The 25,532-nt window shown below is 36.2% G+C and overlaps 2 non-coding genes across 2 annotated transcripts; one reads left to right on the top strand and one right to left on the bottom strand.

Annotated features, from left to right (window-relative positions):
• The first annotated feature begins 2,827 nt into the window (after nucleotides 1-2,827).
• On the top strand, nucleotides 2,828-2,915 carry Trnay-gua. Its single transcript is given in 2 exon segments — nucleotides 2,828-2,864; nucleotides 2,880-2,915. It is a non-coding gene; the product is annotated as a tRNA-Tyr (tRNA).
• Nucleotides 2,916-3,154: 239 nt separating this feature from the next.
• On the bottom strand, nucleotides 3,155-3,236 carry Trnas-uga. Its single transcript has one exon. It is a non-coding gene; the product is annotated as a tRNA-Ser (tRNA).
• Nucleotides 3,237-25,532: the final 22,296 nt, after the last annotated feature.

Raw genomic sequence — 25,532 nt, 5'->3', positions numbered from 1 at the left:
CGCTCGCGTATTCAGAAACTATGTGCCTTCGTTTTTGCATTTGTCAACAAACAAAAAATTAAGTACGTTTGGGATAAATTTTACCTCCGTACGAGTCCGAAAAAAATTTCGCGCTCGCTTCGCTCGCGCATTTGAAACTACATGTGCATCACTCTCGCTTTGCTCGGTCAATTTCTTCAACCTTCTATTTCCATTTAAGTAATAGGGGGTCTACACAGGCTCTGTGCTTAGGGCCTCGGATACTCTTAATCCGCCACTGGCCGTAGTAAAGACCTGCCACTGCTATTTCTTTACCACCCAAAGGTAGACTGGGAGAGAACGCCTAAGGCGTACAAAATGTGCAGAAGTATTAAATAAATAAAGAGTTCATGGATTATAGCTAGTTTTGCAATTTTTTTATTTACATTTACCCATATAGGTATCACGGTTTTTCAATTGTTACTGTTTTTTCTTTAAATACATGTCCAAATTTTAGGATATACAAAGCATTTATTGTGTATTATAGTATATTAATGTCAAGTTTCAGAAAAGTCTGTTCAGCCGTTAAATTGTGTATGTCCCAGAGCCTAAACTACCTAGAAACAATCAACTTCCAATCTTCCCTCACCCTACAAAGGGTTGATCTGCAGTCTATTTCAGTTTGTTTATTTGCATAGAAGCACACGGTCAGTGCTCTTGAACCGAGCAGCCGACTCGGATACGGGGGACCTGGAAATAGTCTGTATCGATCCTAATCGTATGCCGTGTAGTAGGGTTCATGGAACGGAAGCTGCTTTGTTTATGATCAATAGATTCGTGTGATTATGATTGTTTTATGGGAAATCATTGAATGATCCCTCCCGCTGTGGGTGCACCGTGAGGGAATGTCAGACTCTTAGTGACTAAAACCCATCATGTTCCTTCTTAAGCCCTTCGTGTAACAGGGCCGCGGTAACTCTTTCGAACAATCCTCCAACCCCGGGAGGCTTTTGCTTAGTTCGGGTTATTTACCTGGGTTTGAAATTATTAAGTTTTACGATTACTTTTACGATTTTTTCTGCTTTTCCAACACGATTGTACTCGTAAATAGAAGGAGGATTCCAAACATTACTTAAGTTCTTATGTAACAGACAAGTTTCATTGAAACCGTTCGGCTGTCAAAGCGAGATCGAGGAACTTCCAATCAGGCAAATCAATTTTTGATATCTTGATCTTAATAGGTACTATCAGTTGGATTATTTTATTAAAAAAATGAAAACTGCAAACTCCAAAAATAAAGTAGATACCTACGAGATTATTATTGGGTAGATAACAGTGCGATAATAGGGCTATATTTAGTCGATTTCAACTTAATACAACTAAGGTAAAGGTACCTATGTATTTTGAAACAATACGAGCCTGATAAAACGTAAGAGCAAAGTTTTCGTACTGCTACTAATTAATTATATCTAAACGCATGTGTTGCAGGCACGTTGTTACCAAAACTTTGTTTCTGAAACTTACTAGGTACGCTTATTTACCAATTAGGTCCTATTATATCATACAATAATAATATATTACGTAATAGTTTTAATAAACTAGAAACTACAACGGTCTATATGATAAAAGTCCTATGTAGGAAATAGGAAATGTCACATATAATAAAGTTAGGGCAACTACTGTTATCTACTTATTGGAAAATTATTAAATGGCTGTAGGTGTAAATAATCAAATAGTATAGTAGTTATGTAGGTGTAGGAAGTCGTGGTGGCCTAGTGGGCAAAGAACCAACCTCTCGAGTAGGAGGGCGCGGGTTCGATTCCAGGTCAGGCAAGTACCAATGCAACTTTTCTAAGTTTGTATGTACTTTCTAAGTATATCTTAGACATCAATGATGGCACGTAAAACTGTAGGTCCCGGCTGTCATTGAACATCCTTGGCAGTCGTTACGGGTATTCAGAAGCCAGTAAGTCTGACACCAGTCTAATCAAGGGGTATCGGGTTGCCCGGGTAACTGGGTTGAAGAGGTCAGATAGGCAGTCGCTTCTTGTAAAGCACTGGTACTCAGCTGAATCCGGTTAGACTGGAAGCCGACCCCAACATAGTTTGGGAAAAGGCTCGGAGGATGAGGATGATGAGGTGTAAATAATCAGATATGAGACCTAACTGCATCTGTGTAGTGGTCGCAAAGTGCGACTGGGTTTGATTCCAGCATTGGATGGGCTGAAATAGCTTTGTGTTTTATCTTTCGGAAAGCAGCTCGGATTCTGAAAGTTGGTGGTAAAAGCACGGCAATGTCGATCCTGCGCCTGATCTCTCTACTGTCTTATTGGGATGCCGTCCTTTCGAACTATGAGGTATGGGAATAGAGTGCACAGAGTTTAAGCATTTACGTACTAACCTTATAAAATAATGTATCTAATCTACATAATTCGAAGTACTCGAAAAACGAAAACAGTTGATTATTACATAAAACCGGCCAAGTGCGAGCAAGTTCAGTACCAGAGCAAAAATTAGCAAAAAAAAAACAAAATATTTATTTTATTCTAGTTTTCAGTATTTGTTGTTATAGCGGCAACAGAAATACATCATCTGTGAAAATTTCAGCTCTCTAACTATCACGGTTAATGAGATACAGCCTGGTGACAGACGGACGGACGGACGGACCGGTGGACTGACGGACGGACAGAGGAGCGAAAACAACCCTTTTACCCTTTGGCTACGGAACCCTAAAAAAGGAATACGTAATACGATTATAAATGTATTATAAACAATGTTATTACGAAGTTAACTTAATGTTGGACATTTATGACGTCACACAAACACAACATTACAAATACTATTCTCTAATTTCGTCCCTCACTGCAAGCCTTCGATAGCTCAGTTGGTAGAGCGGTGGACTGTAGAGGTATAACACTGATATCCATAGGTCGCTGGTTCAAATCCGGCTCGAAGGAGTCTTTTTGAAGTTTTTCTTTTAGTTTTTTTTATTAATATTTAATTTCCATAATAATTGATTGATTAACAATTTTTTTTATTATGAGTTAACAAAAGAATTACATATAATTTTATTAACCTCTGTCAATACACCAAAGACAGTCGTTATTTTATTCAGTCTCGAAATAACTCACAATTATTGCGATAGTACTTTTCAAAGAACTCTCACTGATTCCGTGACAACTCAACCAAAAGAATACGCTGCGGACAGGATTCGAACCTGTGCGGGTAGAACCCAATGGATTTCAAGTCCATCTCCTTAACCACTCGGACACCGCAGCTCATAGAAATGGGGTCGAAATTACAGATCGTATACATTGTATATATCTTAAACTTAGCTGAGAACTATTCAGAAAGCGAAGCGTTCATTTGTTATTGACTCGTATTTTGTTGGAGTGTAAAAAAAAAAGAAATCCAGATATCAAAAACCAAGAATGAAACGCGAAATAAACAGGCACAGTTAATAAAACAATAACAATTGACCACTTTTTGCCGTTAATCTCGCAAATTATAGTAATTATTTTTTTCTACAGTTAAGTCGTATTTAACTACTGAAAAACTTATGGTCTCGTACAGGGAAGTCTATTCGATTACTGTCAGTTCGAAGAAAATGCATGATTTTTTATTGAGACAGGTGGCCGAAAGGTTATCATGGTTTCATTTGAAAATTTTATTAAATTTAATAAAAATTGTTATCAGTATATTCCTCTTTGCCCTGCCATCTTGCATCTATAAATAACAATGACAAGACCCATATTGAGTATCGTAGTTTTGCTATTCGACTCTAGATGGCGCTTCTTTAGAAATCTACTTTTGCTATTTCACATCAGATGTCGCTAGTAGTCTTAAGTGAGACAATTTTTTATTATTATTTTTTTTTTACTCTAATCATGTTATTAAAACAAAGATTTATTATTGGTTTTGCGGACTAAATCGAACTGAATTTTATAGGTAAACAACAGCCTAATAAAAATATAATTATTATATAGCGACGTATAGTTAAGGTTTGTTTGCTTGAGTTTTTCATAATCATTTTACATTGATTTATATCAAGAATAAAATAGTTTTGTAAACAAACTTCAGCTCTCACTCATTAGAAACGGCACAGTGTTCACGATGAGCTCAAAGCTGGACAAAAAGTCTTATATGGAAGCCTGTAGGAAAGTTGAAACAGTTGTTTGTGAACACGCGCCGTCATTAACACTTCTATTAACTGCTAAATATAGGCGATGCATAGGGTTGACAAACTACCTGCATCATTAATTTTTAAGAATAGTACTTAGGCAGGTAACAATTGATAAAATTTTTGTCGGTTTACTAATAGAATACGATCAAGAAATCACCATATTACTATTTAGGATATACAAAATAATGTTTTAAAAATGTAGTCATATTGTATGAGTCTGTTCGTCTCTCATTGGATATTTTGGGTGCTAAAACAAAACTATTGTATGTTCTCTCCATGTTGTTTTTATTTAAGTAGGTAGATTCTGGTAGATAGATACTTTCCGTTTTTCCTACTTTCCTACTATTCATTCATCTCACTCAGTAAATTCACATTATCTTGCTAGAAAATATGTTGCATTTATGTTGGGTTGAAATTGAAACCGTTACATTATGTGTTAAAAATTGTACGTCTAACTTTTTCCCTACCGTAGTTCTCGAAGAATCACCACTGGACAGCCCTACCCGCGTCATCTTGAGACGTCAGGTGCACTTTCATAACGTTTTTAGATCGACAGCAGATAGTCTAGTAGTATTACTACTACGCCTAACATCAACACCACATAAGGACTATCGATGTAATTATTAACTCACTAGGTTTGTTTACTTGTTTGAGGCAATTTGCCGGCTGGCGACGTTAAATGAAATCAATTATTATTGATCTGTTCAAACGGAACAACAATTAACTGGTCTTGAGGATAATTGAAGTTTTTCTGTTGATGATGTTTTTTTGGTCTTCCTGCGTAGCAACATTGTTTAAAAAATAAACTATTTAAGAAGCTAGTAGGGCAGGTACACTTAAAATATACCTACTTATCCACCGACTTCTTCAAATTAATGTTTTATATTTAAACATTTTTTTCAGCTGCCTATGTTTTTTGTAATTCCAATTGCGTAGGTAATGGAAACTAAGTATTAAATATTAATAAAAAATACTTAGCCGTTAACAGCCAACACGCTGCATGTTTAACGTTTTTTATTAGAATTAAAACAAAGGAGATCTTTATCAAATCGTTTTACATTTGCCAGTTCGGAAACATCGGCAAAGATGATTCATTAAAAGCAGCAATTAATTAATTAAATTAAACCTTAATGACTTAACAATAAGAATTATATATGTTACCGTAAGATTACAAACATCGTTAGATTACAATCTATCTCGAGAGATTGTAAACTGTCGAATTATTGTGAACCGTAACATCTGATTGCAATTTAACGCATTATTTTTCGCTATATTATAATCTATCGATGAGAAATTGTCAAATTGTCAACTGTCCGAAAGCTGTCTCTGATTGGTCAGTCTTTTTGTAAGATTGACCAATCACGACCAGCCGTTCTGTTCCCATGGAGTTCCCGTAGAGTTAGGAATGAAATAGAGGTGTCAGTTAAATAAAATAAATGCTCTTCAAAAATTCTTCAAGTATTAAATTTATATAAAAATAACTCTTATAAAAATACAGTTAGGTATTTTGTCTTCAAATACAAACTAATATTTAAAAATAAAATAAAAGGGGTGCTAATTAAACAGGCTTCTTTTTAATAGCATTATTCGCCCCCAAAAATGTATGTTGCCTTCTAAATTACTAAGTCAGCCACAATTAATAAAGCGTCGAGCATCTAAATAATACTATCTTAGCCACGAGTTATCTTCCACTCTAAATACAACTCAGCATGATGGTTATTTTTTTGCATCTAAATTTGTAGCATGCATTCTAACAGTAAACTTCTTAAATACTATTAAATGACATCATAAAAATATTTATTTACCTTCTAATTTTTTAACTCGTACCTACTAAGTTTTTTGTTTAAAATATAACACATCCCATATTAATTGACCCAGCATGGAAGTAAGCATGCAACATGCAGCAAGCATAACTTCTGTCACGGCTCCGGCGCTGCGGGGCTCCGGCGGTCCCATGCGAGCTTATCGTCGCAGATGGTTTTCACGCTCACCACCGCAGCTTCGGCTTGCTGGCCGGCCGAGCCGGCCAGCCTCAGCCGCGGCGGCGAGCGCTGAAACTACCTGCGCCTCAGCTCGCAGGCCGCCTCGCCCCTCCGCTCCTACGCGGTTTTGAATTGCACTCTAGGGGTAGGGCAGACAAGACTACGTGGAGTCGGTTTTGCAGCGATTCGTTTTCGTCACTAACTTCAATTTTTAATACAATTTTTAATTGTGTGTAATTTGAGTCTTAAAAATTAAGTACAATTTTTGATTTTATAAAAAATTAAACCGTCACTTATTTTTGCACGTCAAAGAGCTGTGACACCGGGAGTTGCAAAGAACATTGTCTTTTTTGACGTTCTACCAATCAGCGCGCAAGATGCATTCCGTTCTACGCCAGTTGACAATTTGACCGCTCTACATCGCTCTCGATCTTACAAAAAGACTGACCAATCAGGGAGAGCTTTCGGACAGTTGACAATTTGACAATTTCTCATCGATAGATTATAATATAGCGAAAAATAATGCGTTAAATTGCAATCAGGTGTTACGGTTTACAATAATTCGACAGTTCACAATCTCTCGAGATAGATTGTAATCTAACGATGTTTGTAATCTTACGGTGACATATACAAATGGCGCATTGTCCTGAACTGCCTAACATTAACACAAAAGATTTTTTTTGTTAAATTAGAATTAATAAGTATTATTTCATGCATATTCAAGACCTGTATACCTATAAGATATAGTATAGGTTTAGATTTGATTCATTTAGTTAGGTAGGTACACTAGTATAGGGCCCCAGGGGTCCTGAACAGTAAGACCGATTGAGCGCCATTGAGGGTACCCCCTACCCAGCATAATAGGCTAAATGATTATTTCCTGATTAGATTAGAATCGATTGAAGACTGCAGGTAATTAGCAATCGGATTGTGAACTTACAAAAAATCGTTTTGAATCGAGTCAGGAATTTGCGTGGGTTTGTTATTGTTTTGATCATGACTCATAGTGTTTTTGATCTTCTATTATTTATTAGCTAATAAAAAGTAGATATCTACTTAATATACCTAAGCTAGAACAACATGGGTTTCGTTTGATCGCCAACCTCGAAGTAGAAGTGAATCAACTTACTTGTTGATTCGATCAAACATAGCAAGGTCACCTATGTTTATTTATAAAACTAAAAATGTATAAATAAATTGACATGACAAAATCTTCGTGGCCATTAGACCTCACGCCACTTTGCCCAGTTTTTGCCCAGTAAACGTATGAATGGGCAAAGAATGTAAAAGTATAGCGTTTCCATGGAAGACACGCATCGGCGCGTACGCGCGTTTCATTTCTCTCATTATGCGAATTTATGGCCTATTGTCTATGTAACGTATACGATAATTGTTTAGAATTGTTTACACTTGATTTAGTAGGATTATCTTGTATATGGTGCCGCGATCATCATTTCCCAAGATGTGGTCAGCTTCTAATCAAACTGGATTTCACATAGAGAGACTGCCTCTCTGATCTCCTCAACCTAATCGGTTCGACCCCTTGTCAAGACTGGTTGTCAGACTATTTTTCTTCTGAATACCCGTAACAACTTGCAAAGAAGTTCAACAAGTAGGTAATTGAAAAAGAAGTAAAGAGAGAAAGATTCATTTGTGTGCTAATAACATTTAAAATTAAAAAAAAAAAAAAAAAACTGGACAGGGCCGACCACACTGAGGGATTAACTTTGGGTTTTACTCTTTGATTCCAAAAAATAACAACAAGCAATGTACACACGTTCGTTTCCACTGACTGAAGCAATCCTTAAGGTACATTTCTAAGCAAAACAAAAACATTCAAAGTGATGATGAGAAATGTCTTACATGTCTGCCAAAAATTGACGGTTTGAAAAAAAGGAGCCTAGGACTTGTAGGTTATACTATGTAGTTAACTGCAGCATAAGGCTAACCTAACTTATAATAGTTTTCTTCAAGACACTTGCCAATATCTTCAAGTTTTACCATGGTGACTCGAACATAGCCATAACCTTCCAAGGCCCGAGGGTCACTGTTTTCTCTCTAGATATCGTTTCGTCGTCTCAGCAATACATTAATTAGCCGTATTCTAAAGTTGTGTCTCCTTAATAAATCATTCATTATGATATTAGACGACAGGGCAACAACTTGCACTACATTAATTCTGATTTATAGCTTTACTTATATAGCTGTGGATTATACAAGTTTGCACTCCCAATGTCAATGGTGTACTTTGCGTGACTAGAAAAGGGGCCTGGTTTCTCGCACTTGAAAGCTGTGGGAAAACTATTCGGAGGATATCTCTATCAGACTTATGTGTGTACATTAGTACTTATACCATATAGTGCATCCGCAGTTTTTTTATCGTCGAACAAGGTTTGATTGAGAGTAACTATTCAAAGTTACGTATCTATGCTCTTAACCACGGGGAAGTTCCCTCTTGAAGGATACACCCAGCAGCAACTACTTACAGGTTTTTTTTTTTAATGATAAATGCACTGCCCCTTTCCAATTAACTAAATAACTATCAAACCAAGTTAAAATTTGCAAAAAAAGTCGCATCATCAATATCAAAATAACTCGAGACGGTCCTTGGTTTCTTAATCAAATTCTTGCCACTTTTAATCGACCGAACTACGCTGTAATCTTCATTCACGTGCGATGACACCCGACCCGACCATCACAGTGTGGTCTGAAGTCATTGCTAGTTTAACATACCATACCGTCACATACTACTACAGACGCTGGCCACGTCTAACAACGTGAGTGCGGTTGTCCCTCACCAAGTAACCAAATATCTATCATCGCCAGTAGAGTTAAAGCTTGTAAAAAAATTGCATAACTCAAGAACATTAAAATAGTTCAGTTACGAATAAAATTCTTGCAACTTTTATTGACCCTACGCTACAATCTTCATTCACGTGCTCTGTCATCTGACCCTTCGCAGTGTGGTCTAAAGTCGATCCTAGTTTAACATACCATACCATCACATACTACTACAGACTCTAGCCACGTCTGACAACGTGAGTGTGGTTGTCACGGCATCTCGAGTTGTCGATAAGTGATACTGCGCGGGAGTCGTTTGACCGCAATAGCGCAGGTGCGCCCGTGTGATTGGCTTACAGAAGTAGTGTAGATTGAAATGGATCCTGCGGGAGATGGTGGTGGCGTTGGGTCTTGTGTGCTTATGTAAGGCTTCCTTAAGCTATGATATTGTAGAACTGGTTAGAAGGTATGATTAGGATTTAGAAAGGATCACTGTCTTCATCAAGATAGATCAACTTAGTTTTACTTCTAAGTTAAGGACGTTCCAATCAAGTTTGAGGATTATTAATTTTACCGGACTTTTTTATTACTTAAAAAACTTTTCCCTGTAACATACCAGCACGGAGCTTGATCTAATTATTCTAATAGTTTTATAGTACCCATTAACATTTCGGCCTAGAGCTAAAGGTGATCCGGTGAACTCAAAAAGGTTTTTTTGGAAAAACACTAATTGCTCGATATCTACAATCGATTAAGGTTACCGATGATCTCGATGCCGTTCATTGGATAGTTTGCATTCATTCGATATGCTGAAGATTCTGAGAAGGCAAAGTGCGTACGTGATTGCGTCGAAAGAAGCTCGAATGCGCACGCGCCGATCAATAAACAAATCGATAACGAAGAATTGGATGGAATTTTGTCAATGGTAATTATGTTATTGTTTATATTTTCTTTATTAATGAATTTGTTTGTGCGATTTCGTTTTATTCATATTTTTATTTTAGTTATGTCATTGTTTTTTTTTGTTTTATATAGAATTTTATTTATGTTATGTTACCTATTGTTAGTAAGCTATTATAAAATAATTATATTAAAAGTTGTGTTGTTAATTCTAATTTAAACGAATTCCACCTTATAGTCTTATTACTAGTCTTACTATATTAACATATGATTAAGTACTTCTGTGTTGTGTTATTCTTTATCTTTGAGCCCTTATGAATCCAATCTCCAATTGCTAACGACAGTTTCATCATAAAATACATTTTTTATCAAAAACACCCTTCAGTGTCAGTAAGTATGACTGTGCGTTTATGACACATCACGTCTCATTGAGTTTTTATACGTCTAGACTAGACTCTCTCTGTATTCAGAACACTTTGTATCATTATCTTACAGAAATGTACCATTTCGAATTGTCAGTAACGACTCTATTATTTAATCTTGAGCAAAAACTTAAGCAGGTACTTATGACTAAAAAACGAAGATAAGAATTGAACAATTCAATTACTCACTCTAGGGAAAGTGGCTTAAACTTTTTTGTATGGCGCCAAGCATTTTATCTAATCCTGCTATCTGACCTCCTTGCAAACATTTAAAAAGCTTCCAAAACGAAACAGCAAAAAAAAAAATTTGAATTCTTCAATAACTTTTTAAGAACGTTTTAAAATATTTTATGGTTGGCCACTAAGGACAATACTCAAACCATAAAGTTTTCAAAACATGAGGTCTCATCACTAGACTACTTTGTCTTTACATGCACTCGAGTCTGTAGTCTTTGGAATTATATGAAAGTATCGTCGGGATCAAAAGTATTTTTCACAGTTTCACATTCATTCAAAAATAATATATTTACGGCCTACTTATTTATATTTTAGTAAAATAGTTCATTTTTTATTGCATTTACATTTATTTATGTTTAGCAACTAAGTTGAAATATTTTCGTACCTGTTAGGTACCTTTAATCTAGACAGGCTTAAGCAATTTCTAAGCCTCATGTGGGTGTCTTAAATGACTAGAGTAACTCAGTCAATGCGGTTGTTAATGAACATGAACCTAGATCTAGACTTAGGATTATTATGTAAATGGAACAAGATATTAACAGCTCAATTAGTTTTATATTTATGAGCTCTGCAAACCAGTTTTAGCACCGCCAAGTAAATAGGAAGTGTTTTATTAGGGCTAGTATTTAGTTAGTGGGATTTTATTCGTTTAGTTGGTACTTCTGTAAATCGTTAACGGACAAAAAGTAGTAGACCTAAAGTAAGAAGAAAAAGAAAGACAACTTAATAAAGGGAAGCTAACTTGGATATGCCAGTAATGAGTAGTAATAAATACTATGAATGTATTTTATTATTATTGATTTTAACAACTTTAAAAGAGTCTTCAAATCGGCCTGTATTTTTATGATCCTCATGCGTGTAAAATTTCTTTAGGTAAGTAACACTTCTGTGTTCGACATTACTGTTTACGATTAGTGATCTCTTTCTAATGTAAGTTTTACGATGCATCCTGTTTGTGGCCATTTTGTCTTTATGTCTGTTCGTCTGTCCTACCTCAACAGAGACGTTGAATTTTACAGCCAACAATTTTATCACTTCTATGACGTGGAAATGCATCGGCTTAAAAGGATTTTTAATCTATGGTTTCTGGTTTTATGATTGAATTGGTTTTTGATGGACCGGTTTTATAGTTTCATTTGATAATTTGACCTAATTAAGACTAAAAACGTTTGGATACCAATCAAAGTTTACAGTCGTTTTGATACAAGTTAGGTAAATATTTGATCTTTGTAATGTGTGTACTACCATTCAACTTCTTACTGATTTATAAGCACAAACAAACTATCGGCCAACTAAAAGTTTCTTTCTATTCTACCACGAGACGGATTAATTTATTTGCACAAAATTATGCAAAGTATTCCTTTATAAACAACATTAACAGTAAAAAAATACATAACGGCAAAAATATCTAACTAACAAAAGAAAAATAGCCGGCCATGTAATTTCCAATCCCATTCAATTTAGTTTTCTAGAAAAACTAGCTGTAAACATTTCTTACCGATATACTGACAATTGGAGCGCTCACCGTGAAGGCTGGGCCGTGTTTCCTGGCTGCCAGTTTGAAGGAAAAACTGTCTAAAATATCTAGGTAATTAAAAAAGTTTGTTTAGTTTTTGTAATGAATCTAATAAAACCTCTTCTACCTATAGTGACTTTTTTGGTGGTTTTGAGCGTCTGTAGGCGATAGACAGTCCTTTATTGAAATCAAATCGAGTACCTACGTTCCAATTTTGATATCAAGTTTTTAAACGTTAACTCCACATGAAACAACTCCAACTGAAAAATCACGTTTGTTGTATGGGAGCCCCACAAAATATTTATTTTATTCTAGTTTTCAGTATTTGTTGTTAAAGCGGCAACAGAAATACATCATCTGTGAAAATTTCAACTCTCTAACTATCACGGTTCATGAGATACAGCCTGGTGACAGACGGACGGACGGACGGACTTACAGAGGAGCGAAAACAATAGGGTTCCGTTTTACCCTTTGGGTACGGAACCCTAAAAAAACATCCAAATTGGAGAACCTCCTTCTTTTTGGGAAATCAGTTAAAACATACACAGGGAATAGTTATAAACAAATAATTCTTTAGAGGATAGAGACACAGAGCTTACTAAAATAGCTTATGATAGAACTAGGTATTCTTTTTGGGTCTTTCTCGAAAAGTTTTAAAGATATTGTAACATTATCTTTCTCCGTTACACAACTTCAAAATGATTCAATTCCTATTCATCTATTAAGTTTTATCTTGATCATTTGTAAATAAATGATCTGATATTGTTAACAAAATATCTATTATGTTAACTTCGTTACCTTTTACTTTCTCTTTTATTTCCTCATTTTATTACGTTGTTCAGATTGAGGATATTTTATGATTTCCTGAATTTATTTGATTGACAAGTTAATTAAAACGAATGTAGCTTCACCTAATATAAATTCTTGTGTCTGAGAATAGTAAATGTGTAGGTACATTCTTACTTTTGAGTAATTTGTAGATAAATTACGGTCGAAGTTTATAGGACCATGATAAAACCACCAATAACTTGAATATACATACCTACATAGAATATTTTTATTTTCATTTTACCTACATCTAGTTAAAAATCCTATTTTGTGATTTTTACTCGATTACTATTTTTCTCGGTAACACAAATGTTTTTGCTAATTCAAAATTTTAATTACATTCATAATTTAGCCCTAGTGCCTCTTGCCAACTTTAGTATTTACCATACATTGTATAAATACCTATGATACCAGTACGTACTTGCGGTACTCACCGGTATTGGGTAAGCCTTATGGTACCATAGGAACTAGTACAGAACATTGCGTAGCCTCCAATGTCACGACGCTCGTGTCATTGACACTAGCCATTCACTCGTATTATCACAGAGCTTTCTAAAACAATGAGTAATTACCTTCTGTCTTGTGTATGAATGACGAACGTTGTTATTGAAGAGTAGCTAGTAGGAAGGCAGCAGTTTTTTACCTTGATTAATAAGACTGCTTCTTTGATAGGGTACTTACGAAAAGTACTCGGAAGGGGTGGCTCACCGTCCATCAGTTTCTAAAAGATGAGAGGCCCGTGTCGGTGGCAGCCTTGTTCCAGCTCCTCCAAGAGAACTAGCCAACTCAGAGGGGCCACTTCGAGCCAAGGCTTGCCAGGGCTGCGGGTTTGTTCGAAAGAATTTCCATGGCCCTGGTACACAAAGGGCTCAAGAAGGAATATGGTGGGTTTGAGACAGCAGAGTCCGACACTCTCGCTGTGCGTGCAGCGAGAGGGATGATTTGATGATTTCCCACCAAAATATAAATGGAGTTGGTGTCACAAACTCCTTGCAACCAATAATTAGAGGTGCTTAAATCTATTAATAATTGCAGTTAAGAGAAGTAGTTTATTAGAAATCAATTATTCAAAATCCAATTAAGTTTAGCCTGACAAAACCTTATTCAAATCAACTATGAGGATTAACTAACTTTATTTTTAAATTGGGTAACAGGACTGTTTGATTGGATTTGCTTGATTGGCAGTATTAATCAAGGGGTTTAACCAATTCAATTGTAAGTTGTGAATCTATTCAGCAAATTGTTTGACTGTCGACCGTCAACTGTATTTGTTTAGGTACCCAAATTTGAACCCCTGACTCAAAAGGGAGGGTTTATGTTTGACCGATGTGTGTACTTAAATCTCATGCATATGCAAATCTCATGCATGAATGATAAAGCAAAGTCATAGTGACAACCGAATTTGCAACCGCATGCAAACAAAACACTGTTGCGATACTACATTTATGCTACAAGTAGTCCTACTATTGTTCAAGAACACATATGTAGGTGGCCAGTCATTCTTTATGGCAAGTTTCCACCGAAATTGTTCGCACACTTTGCTCGCGAGCAAAAAAGTGTAGGTACGCCTCTCTTATGCCAGAGTGAGTGGACCAGAAGACAAATTTGCGTGGTGCACACCGGTGGAATTTCGCCTTTAGTAGTAGGTATCTACTCTTATAGTAATACTATGAATTGCGAGCCATTTTTTCTTGGCAGTAGCTGTCGCGACATATTACAATACAATTCTGATTGTAAATGGCTGTTCGATGGAGTCAGTGAACTCTTGGTATAGGGCGATGTTGTACTGAGAGATAGGCGAGTATGTTATTTCTTATTTAATATTTTGCTAGAAGAGTAGAGTCTGCTTGAGAAAGGTGTGGCATGGTTTTTAATGTCATTTGTACCATACGAATCGAGCGATATAAATCTGAAAATCTTGCCATGTTTTCTGAGGTAATTTCGAGTACTCAAGTTAAAGCAGGTAGGTAAGCTAGTTATTGAGACTTGTTCACATACTTATACCTATACATTCCGCACTTAGTCGGTATCTATGTATGTTACTTATTTGTGGAATTCTGGACAACATAGCTTAACCAAAGCCTTCGCCCATCTCCAACAGCGCCAAAGCCTTATCCTTGGCACAGTACCTAAGTACTACAAACCTGGAAGCTAGCCAGACGGTTAGGCTCGCTGTTGGCACGACCAGCCACTTTGCAGACAAGCCAATAAGGGTTCCTAAAGGGGTTCACATATGCAGTTCAGTTGTAGAACGTGTTTAGGGGTTTCTTTTAGGGTAAAAATTGTATGGTGCAGTAAGTACGGGTTTTGTAGGAGTTTTGGTCTGGTCCTTTTATAATGATCTTACCGAAATCTTAGATTCCATCATAATTTCTTGAAAACTATTGTAAACAATGGCTTTTATCAAAAGATTGTCTATGGAGTTTCTTGTCAGCTTTTCTCCATGAGTGGGTCTCAGATAAAGAGCTTTCCTAGGCCTATTTGAAAAAAAAAATGTTTGACTTTGATAGAGATTTAGTCACATGTTTTTTAGGAGTGTAGGCATATACCTATAGTAGTTAGTACCTATTGTTCTTATAGTAGTTACATAGCATAATTATCTGATGGTAACTGGACACTGTCGCCTGAGGGTCTAGCAAAAGCAACTTTGATACAGCAGAAGTTTGATCCTTCTTATCTCTTAACTATATATTACTGAAGCATCTAATTGACAGGAATGTAACAAACACAAAAAATAATACCGTTATTTTAATTTTTTTTGTAACAGAACTAAAATTTTTTATCTAGCCGATGAAATCAATTAGCAATAGTCATTAATTAGCTAAGTCATTGAAGCGATGTAATAAAAATTAATGATCTTCGAGCAATGATGATGTTACAAAAACAATTGCTAATCATCAGCTTGACAGATGATCAATCATTACTTGTCTATCAGATGTGGTCGACCACTTAATTATGTAAGCATTATGTGAATTAATTTAAGTTGTATGGTTATGTGACATTGATGATGTCATAAAAAGACGATCGTGAAGGTACCTACAAAATGTTTTTTTAACTATGTACTTTAATTTGTACTTAGAACCACAATGTAAGTAGTAAGATATTACCATATCTTTGAGTAAAAAAAAAACTGAGGACTTGGCGACTCCTAGACTCTTATTCTCTCCCTATGAAACCATTCTTATATTTAAAACATGAATTTCGTTGTTCTATCGCTTTTATTTCCTAAAGAACTGTGGAGGAACTTATTATTTTTACGATGTTTGTAGATTTATCAGAACGGCTAGTTTCTTATCGAATCGCAAAACATACGCTAAAACAGCCTTTTCAAAATCAGTATTTTGTTTGAAGTTTCACTCACATCAAACTACATATTATTGATATGACGTTACAACGACATATTTGCTTCCGTATCAAATCCCGCATGAGATTAGGCTCCCCTTGGCAACGGGATACACGAATTAGGAGTATACTACAAATTGTCGAGGGGTTCTCCGGCTATTAGAATCGGATATCATATCCTAACGAGTGACGTATCATTATGCCAATAGCAGCTGGGTGTTCGCACAGTTATCAATGAATCTGTTGAAATATACATATTATATTAATGTTTGGATTAAAAAAAAAAGACTTTCTAAAGCTCATGTTCTTCGTTTTTTCATACGTAAATCAGTATGTTGAAAATTGTTTGTAAGACAGGATAAGACGCATCAAAATTATGAATACTTATGGCTCTCAACATGCAATGATGAAAGGGATACTCGTTGAGGTAAATAAAACGTGGTTTATATGTTCATATATTTAATTAAATTACATAATTGTGACTTCAGGAAGCTTCGTATGTGGGTAAATCAGATTTTCTAAGCTACTTACACAGTTTCTCGATACCTCCCACGAAAACCCATCTCAAGTTAAACAACCAACAACCAGAGCATTCTACTTCACATAATATCAGAGACAGAAATATCATCCAAACGAAGATCTCTTATACTAAATTGACGCTATTAATATCCCCATTATTCCCTTTGTTCCATATTAAGAACATAAACAAACACTTGAGAGTCACTCCATTATCTGAGTGGTTCAATTAATTTATCCATCGTATTAAAAGCTTGCACTCCAAACACATAAAGAAAGGATGATTAATGTATAACATTACATACCAGCTGATTCTCCGCGGTTTCACTCGCATCGAACTACTACCCGTAGATACCTGGATACAATACAGCCTATGTTATTCAGGGATAATGTAGCTTTCCAGCAGTGAAGAAATTTTTCAAATTGGTTCAATAGTTTCGCAGCCTTTGGGGGTACAAACAAACAAAACAAAGGATTCTGCTTTATTATCCATAACAGCCGTTTTCCCGCAGTTTCACTTACGTCACATGAGAACTACTGTCCACACCGGGATAAAATATATCCTACTAGCTTCAGCCAGCGGTTTCACCCGCATCCCGTGGGAACTACTTCCCGTACCGGGATAAAAAGTAGCCTATAGCCTTCCTCGATAAATGGGCTATCTAACACTGAAAGAAATTTTCAAATCGGATCAGTAGTTCCTGAGATTAGCGCGTTCAAACAAACAAACAAACAAACTCTTCAGCTTTATAATATTATTATAGATATTGCTTGGAGATAATGTAGCTGCCCAACAGTTATACAAGTTTTCAAATCGGTTCAGTAGTTTCGGAGCCTTCACTGTACAAACAAACAGACAAAAAAAGTTTCCTTTTTGTCATATAAGTATAGACTATAATATGATGATACATGTAACAACCCACGTGTTGGCTTACAGTTTGCTTGATACTGCATACAATTAGCCATTGCCGTCCCACAGGGGGTAATGACCTCACACATGTGATGGCAGAAATTGAACCTCTGGTACTTAGTTGTATGTGCTGCTAATGTTTTAATGTTTATGTCTTTAACATATTGCAGTTTTTATTGGCAAATTATAGTATTTGCTGTTATTTGTGTTTGCAAACCATTTATTAAGCAAGCAGAAAACTATGGTTCTAAGGTTTTCACTACGATTTGTATGTCGCTACTTATAAAACAATAGAAAAACAACTGAGTTTTGCGTAAATATATGTGCTTTGATTCAGAGGCGTGATTCACTAAAAGCCTCTTGCGCCAAAACCTTGCAGTAAGCTCAGTTTGATGCGGAATCGAAGAATGGCAGCAGCAATCTGCAAAAAATTAAATTATAAATTTAAAAAAACCCCCGACCCAAAAAAAAGCACGCAATTATTATGACAAAAGGTTAAAAACGCTAAACCCTATAAAAATCAAAAAATAACTTTATCACTACGTAAGTACCAACTAAAGCATGTCAGACTAAACTAAATTTTGTCGTGTCGGGGGACCGCTCTAATTTATTAGCCTAACGTTAGAAGTAATTATATACTACTACATTACATATACTTCTTATAACTTTTTATACAATTTTGTTTAGATACGTGTTTTTTTTATACGAATGTTGTAATTAGGTAGGTATCATTTGATTTATGTAAGTATTTTTAAAGGTAAAAAGCGGTCCCCCGACACGTCAAAATTTAGTTTAGTCTGACATGCTTTAGTTGGTACTTACGTAGTGATAAAGTTATTTTTTGATTTTTATAGGGTTTAGCGTTTTTAACCTTTTGTCATAATAATTGCGTGCTTTTTTTGGGTCGGGGGTTTTTTTAAATTTATAATTTAATTTTATTTCATGCTTTTTGAAGGAGCTCCTTAATTTTTCCTTCTTTCATTTAATTTCTTTTATTTTAAGATGGGGTCGCTATATGCGATCTCGGCCAAAAGAAGCTGTTTAACAATCCTCATGACAAACCAGCTCTGGGAAAATTGCACAGACAACAAAGATTAACCTTTGGTCATTCTAGATTTTCAGCAAAAATATAAATCGGTTTATCCGTTTCATTCCGGCATTCCAGGGTTTCATCCGCCACATCCCATTTCCAGCATCAGGTTCTCGTCAATCAGAAACAGGAAGAGAACTCGTCAAGACAAATTCAACGAGCCCAAACTCGATGCGTTTACTAAACGGCAGTTCAGGGTTACATCTCCTATCTTCGTGTCCTAACAGCAGACCAGCTCAGTGGTTCCAGAAGACATTAGTATTTCAAATTTCAGATCCCACATATGCTTGCAAGTAAACTGAGCGTGTAACATTCCTATCACACCTAACAAACGAGCTGATGACCTTGAAGACCTGAACCGATTTCCACCAAACATAGCTAAGAACACTCCCGAATGACATTCCTTTCAAACAAAAAAAACCGCATTACAATCGGATCATCCGTTTGGGAGCTACGATGCCACATACACACACACACACACACACACACACACACACACACACACACACACACACACACACACACAGACACGTCAAACTTATAACACCCCGTCGTTTTTGCGTCGGGGGTTAAAAATAAATACTATTATAATGATAGCATATCTATTTATTTTTCTACGATCCGAGTCAAAAGACCTTTTGTCCTTACCTACCGATTTGGAAGTAGTGATTTAATTTTTTATTTAATTAGCAATGGTAACAACCGAGTTTGTCTCATGTAAGGGTGAGTATTGGACAATAAATTAAGAGAAACAATGGTACAAAGCTGGTTACTCCTATATGGTCAATAGTTATTCTTTTTTAGGGTTCCGTACCTCGAAAGGAAAAAACGGAACCCTTATAGGATCACTTTGTTGTCCGTCTGTCTGTCTGTCTGTCTGTCTGTCTGTCAAGACCCTTTATCTTAAGAACGCGTGAACGTATCAAGCTGAAATTCACATGAAATACTCGGGTCTATTGTCCCTTTAAGCTGTGAAAATATCAAACTTCTAAGCCAAGCCAATCAAAAGATACAACCGATTATGTCGATATTTTCAACAAATTTTCGACACTCGCAAAGGAATCAAAACCTACAGGGTACTTCCCGTAAACTCAGAATCTTGAAATTTGGCATGAAGCATTGTCATATAATGCAAATATAGGAAAAATTGCGAAAATCACATTTTTTTTTGTTATATAATATAATAAAAATATTTTAATAAAATGAAACTTACTACCTTATTTCTCACGAACGAATAAAGGTACCAAATTGAAATTTATACCAAATACCTAGGTCTATTGTCCCTTTAAGCAATGAAAAAATCAAACTTCTAAGTTAATGCAATCAAAAGATACAGCAGTTTTACCGACACCTTAGATGAATTTCCGTCACACGCTAGGGAATCAAAACCTACAAGGTACTTCCCGTGAACTCAGAATCTTGAAATTCGGCACGAAGCAACGTTATATAGTACAGATAAAGGAAAAATTACGAAAATGATAAATTTGAAGTTACATAAAATATTAAAATAATTTTATTTTTGCTTACATGACATAAAATATTTTTTTAATAATTATAAACTTACTACTTACCCTTTTTCACATGAACGCGTAGAGATATTAAAGTTTTGATAAAAAGTGAAATTCATATCAAACACCCTTAAATATAATGGCCTCTAAACTGTGAAAAATTTTAAATCATTCAAAGGTCATTGGGCACCTTAGTATGGAAACCATACCCACGGCGGATACGAACGAAATATAGCACAGTATAATGATAAAGGCTCTGATTTACTATGGCATTAGTCGCATCAATGTGAACCATGGGAATCTAGAGAAAATCAGGTGTAAACATCAAATATTTTCCTCATTTCAATGGGGAATTTAAACGACCACGTTTGACGGATTTGAGAAATCATTTCATCTTTGTAGTGAAAGAGTATACTCGCCGTTTATTTCCATTGTCATCAGGTCAGGATCTGATGATGGAAATCCTGAGAAATCGAGGGCAACTATCAGAAATTGTAGGCATGCATAGGATTTAAACTTGATTCTCAGATGTATGTCTGGTGATACTATCAAACAGTGAAGGTTTAGAGCTTACCTGATGATGGAAACGTGAGAAAGTCGAGAGAACTCCTTAACGGTATGTTTTTAGTTACGTCGTGTTTATATTATTCGTATTGACGAGAACTTTTCACAAAAGTTAAAAATAAAAACTTTTTACAAAAAAAAAAAACAACTTCTAAAAACAACAAGAAAACTGTTTATATGCATCGGTCTAGATCTCGGTGGTTAAATAAATATAGATGCATCCTCTAGACACCGATTTCTAGACCGATGCACCTAACATCTTTTTAATTTCTTTCTTGCTTTTGTTTTCTTGTTGCTTTTTTATATGTTTGAAGTTGGATTTGTTTGTAAAACGCTACAAAATAAAGCCGACTTTATAAAACAAAGAAAGGGACAGAATACTTTTGTCAAGGCTCTAGAAACGTAAAGCCAGCAGCCCCGAATCCTACTCTCTAGAGGTCGTTGTTACAATTCGACAGCTACAAGTCGTCAGGCGGTTTCGAAAAAAACCTGAAACTGGGGCTCGTTAGGTGATTAATCCCTCAAAAATAAAAGATCCCATTCCTGCAATGGCTGCTTTAACCCAAGTTAGTAGTGAATTCTCGTCACCTAAAATAAAATAAGCTCCAACACAAGGTTACGTTATAAATTGTAAAGGAGTTCCCATAACTATATCTGATCTTTGCTATCGATCCCACAATGGCAGTCAAACCTATCTATGTGGAAAGTCTTCGCCAATACGAATAAAATAAACCCAAGCACGTGGTAGTTGCAACATACCGTTCAGGAGTTCCCTCGACTCTCTGTAGTCTCCATAATCAAATCAGTTCCAAACCTTCACTGTTTACCAGTACCCTCAAAAATACACTCACATGTCTGGTTATGACTCGATGCGTGCCTACAATATTCAGGAGTTGCCCTCGATTTCTCAGGGTTTCCAGATCCTCATCAGATCCTGGTCATCCGAATTGGCATCTTCCTTCTTTATGAAAATTCTTTAACAATAAAAACTAGCATTGCAACCTGTACAATCCTCTGAAACTGCTTGTCTTTTATATTTTTCAAACGATCCTGGACATTCGTCTCCATGGAATTTTAATAAAATATTATATTCAAAAAACGTCATACCATTCTCCACGATTTAAAACTACTTTGATTCATGTCCGCCACTTTTTACAAAGCGGGTCAGATATGCCCAATGACCTTTAAGACATAATTAGTTATTTTCAATCAAATTTCTGAATGATGACTATAAAATGTTGTATATAAATAACTTTAATAAAATAACTTTTACAAGGTACTGGCCTACTATTTTAGTTATATTATAAAACTAGCTTCTGCCTGCGACTTCGTACGCGGATCCTGTCCCTTATGCCAGCGACTACGGGGTCAGCAAAATCAAAGATCTGAATCGTCTGATATTGAATTTTAAGGGCCCGTTGACTTGAAAACAACGGAATACGCATAACCATTAGAAACGTTCCATATATTTATTTTTTGTACTTCAACCGCAAAAGCACAGCAGACTAAACAAAACGCTGAGAAATGAACCGCAATAGACGTGACCATAGGGATAAAAGTAGTGATTCTAATTAGTCCGCATTTAAGTTGTGTGAAAAACATTAAATGTTACTGAGATGACAAAGTCGTGATGACTTAGTGGCAGTCGTGGTGGTTTAGTGGGTAGAGAACCAATCTCTCAAGTATGAGCGTGCGTCTTTGATTCCAGGTCTGGCAAGTGCCTGCCAATGCAACTTTTCTAAGTTCGTATGTACTTTTTACGTATATTTTGGATACCAATGACCGTTATTTGGAGTGGATATTAAACTGTAGGTTCCGGCTGTCATTGAACATTCTTGGCAGTGGTTATGGGTAGTCAGAAGCCAGTAAGTCTGACCAGTTTTACCAAGGGGTGTTGGGTTGAGCGGGTAACCGGGTTGTGGAGGTCAGATAGGCAGTCGCTCCTTGTAAAACACTGGTACTCAGTTGCATCGTGACTGGAAGTCGACCCTAACATAATTGGGACAAAGGCTCTTGAGATAATAACGACAATAATAATGAGATATAAGCACCGCAGGACATCTGAGGCTGATGACGGGGAGTAGCGACCCCGCGGGGCTATATATACTGAGTTCTCCAGGGAGAGTATACTGTCCCCCATCTCCAGCCGGTCGGAGTGAACCATGACGAGGGTAGGTCTCACGCCTCTGGCTTGGCTTGGCCGTCCAGAGTGGAGTCGCTAGAGCAGGGTTAGTAGCCCTGCTCGGAGGATAGGTGCCTCGTGGTAAGTGACCCACAGGGAGCGCATAATCTGCCTTTAAAATCCGCCGAGGTATCCTAACCCTTCAGCCGCTCATGTCCCTGTTGCCCTCTTGTTGCTATTCAGTGACTGATTCCCGGGGGCCCAGTAAGTGAGGTGGCGAGTCTCCACCTGCCATTTTTACATGTATCTAATACATTTTCATCGGCAGGTGCCATAGTTCCCGTAGTTTCCCCATTCCTAGTCCATTAGCATCCCATCACAATAGCCCAAGTAGTTTTCATCCACAGTTAGCAATGGTATAGCACAGAACCGGGGATTGTCATTATTTTTTTAACGACGACCTCCGGGGTTTGTCCTTGGGTTTATTTCTATAGTGTATAAAGGGATAATCGTCGGTTTTGTGTCACCATTTCATTTAAGTTGTCTCAAAAGGGCTTCAGCGTGTTGGCTTCGGCCCCACGTTCGCCTCCCAAAAATTCGGGACTCTGTAGTCCCGAGGTCTGGAAGAGACATACAAAATAATAATGAGATATAACGCAACAAAGTCGGAGAGTGGGGGCTCGTGACGCCACAAAATTTGTACTAAGCAGTGACTTAACAATAAATTCAAGCGTGTTGAATCTTCGTTATTATTTGTTTTGTGAGAGAGAGAAAAGAAAAAATACGTGTCCATTATTTTAAGGTTATCTAAAAGATGGACTAATTACTTTTTTTGCTTCACCATACCTATTTAATAACATTATTTTCTATACATTTCAAGTGTAGTACTGCTCTTGAAGTTCCACATCAGGTGTTCCAGATCTTCGATATTTATACGTCAATAGAGAGTGCTTATCAGATTGAACCACTTTTGCTAAAACGTCATATCTTCATATGCTAGCCCAGCTAGCTCCTTAGCTTTATAGCTGGGCTCCTGGGGTTCCACATCAGGTGTTTTACAACTTCAATTTTTATAAGTCAACAGAGAGTGCTTATCAGATTGAACAACTTTTGCTAAAACGTCATACCTCTATATGCTATAGTCTAGCTGGGCCCCTGGAGTTCCACATCAGGTGTTTTAGATCTTCAATTTATATTAGTCAATAGAAAGTGCTTATCAAATTGAACAACTTTTGCTAAAACGTCATACCTGTATATGGTACAGAGAAGCTGGGCTCTTGGGGTTCCACATCAGGTGTTCCAGATCTTAAAATTTATTATCTCAACTGAAAATGCTCATCACATGAAACAATTTTTGCCATGGCACCATTTTTGTATCTCTTATAGTTTTGTTGGTCTGTTGGTGTTCTGCATCAGGTCTTCAAGTTTCGAAGATAAATTATAGCCTATATGTTGACCAGGCTTAATACTGATACAACAAAGAAAAAATCATTGAAATCCGTTCAGTAGTTCGGAAGATTAGCGTGTACAAACAAACAGACATACAGACATACAGACATACGGACATACAGACATACAGACAGAATTTTTTTTTTGGATTTGTGCTCCATTACTGTTTCTAAACCCCACCCAATTATTATTTTTTTAATATATTCAATGTACAGACACAGTTTTTTTACAGATTTATTATATGTATAGATTAAAAATATTAACTATTTGACTCTCACGAAATTACCATAACTAAGATTGTTCTAAACTTAACGGTTGGCGCGAAACTCACTTTTTATCTATACAGGATTTGTACGGAACCCTCGCTGCGCGAGTCCGACTCGCACTTGGCCGGTTTTATTTAAATAACTAAATAACAAAAGTTTACACTGTCAAATTAAAGTAAACAAAGACTGAAAAATTAAAAACTTTACGATGTTTGCAGTCAAAATGGCGATCACAAAGATGGTTTGTTGAACCATAAACCCATTATTTGGTGAGGTCATCCACTTTTGGCATGCCATTGCCACCGTAAAATATAACGAACCTCGTTTTAGCCTCTACGGTTTGTTGATAATTAAAGAGTATTAATTACTGGGTTATTGTCAAGATTTTTTTGTTTGTTATGTAATTTGGAAGAAATAAAGAAAGTTGTTAAGCTGATTTGAGGTGTTCACTTTCAAGTTGAAAACGTAAAAAAGTCACTTTTTCGCAATAACGCGGCTAGTTTTTAATGCAATGCTAAGTGGAGATGGACTGAAGAATGAATTGACTCTACATCTATAAAGGAATCTAGGAATCAGATTAAGATACAATAAAAAGCTAGTCTAAAAAGTAACAATGGCATAGACTAAGCTGAAAAAAATAAAGTTTATATAACCGCCACGTTGTTTGGAAACTGACTCAGTACTATTACAGCGGCAGATTTTTTGAAGTTCAGAGATTACAATAGTGTCAATTTCATAACAATGCGTAGAGTATACATTTCTGTATGTTTATGTAAATAAAGTCTTGTACGCACAGCACTGATTAATTGTCGGCTAACACAAAGGGTGCTTATGATGTGGATGTAATCGTATAAGTTATTTACATATTATTTGACGTTGAGTTTCTTCCGTCGGTTTAGTACACTCGTAAATAAATTTTTGATGTTTTTGATTTAACCCCATGCCGCAAAGAAACTCA

Source organism: Helicoverpa zea, chromosome 18 (assembly GCF_022581195.2).
Source record: "Helicoverpa zea isolate HzStark_Cry1AcR chromosome 18, ilHelZeax1.1, whole genome shotgun sequence".
In the NCBI taxonomy this organism is placed as follows: domain Eukaryota; kingdom Metazoa; phylum Arthropoda; class Insecta; order Lepidoptera; family Noctuidae; genus Helicoverpa; species Helicoverpa zea.
Note: the sequence above shows the minus strand (reverse complement) of the source record. Positions and strands in the feature narration are given on the sequence as shown.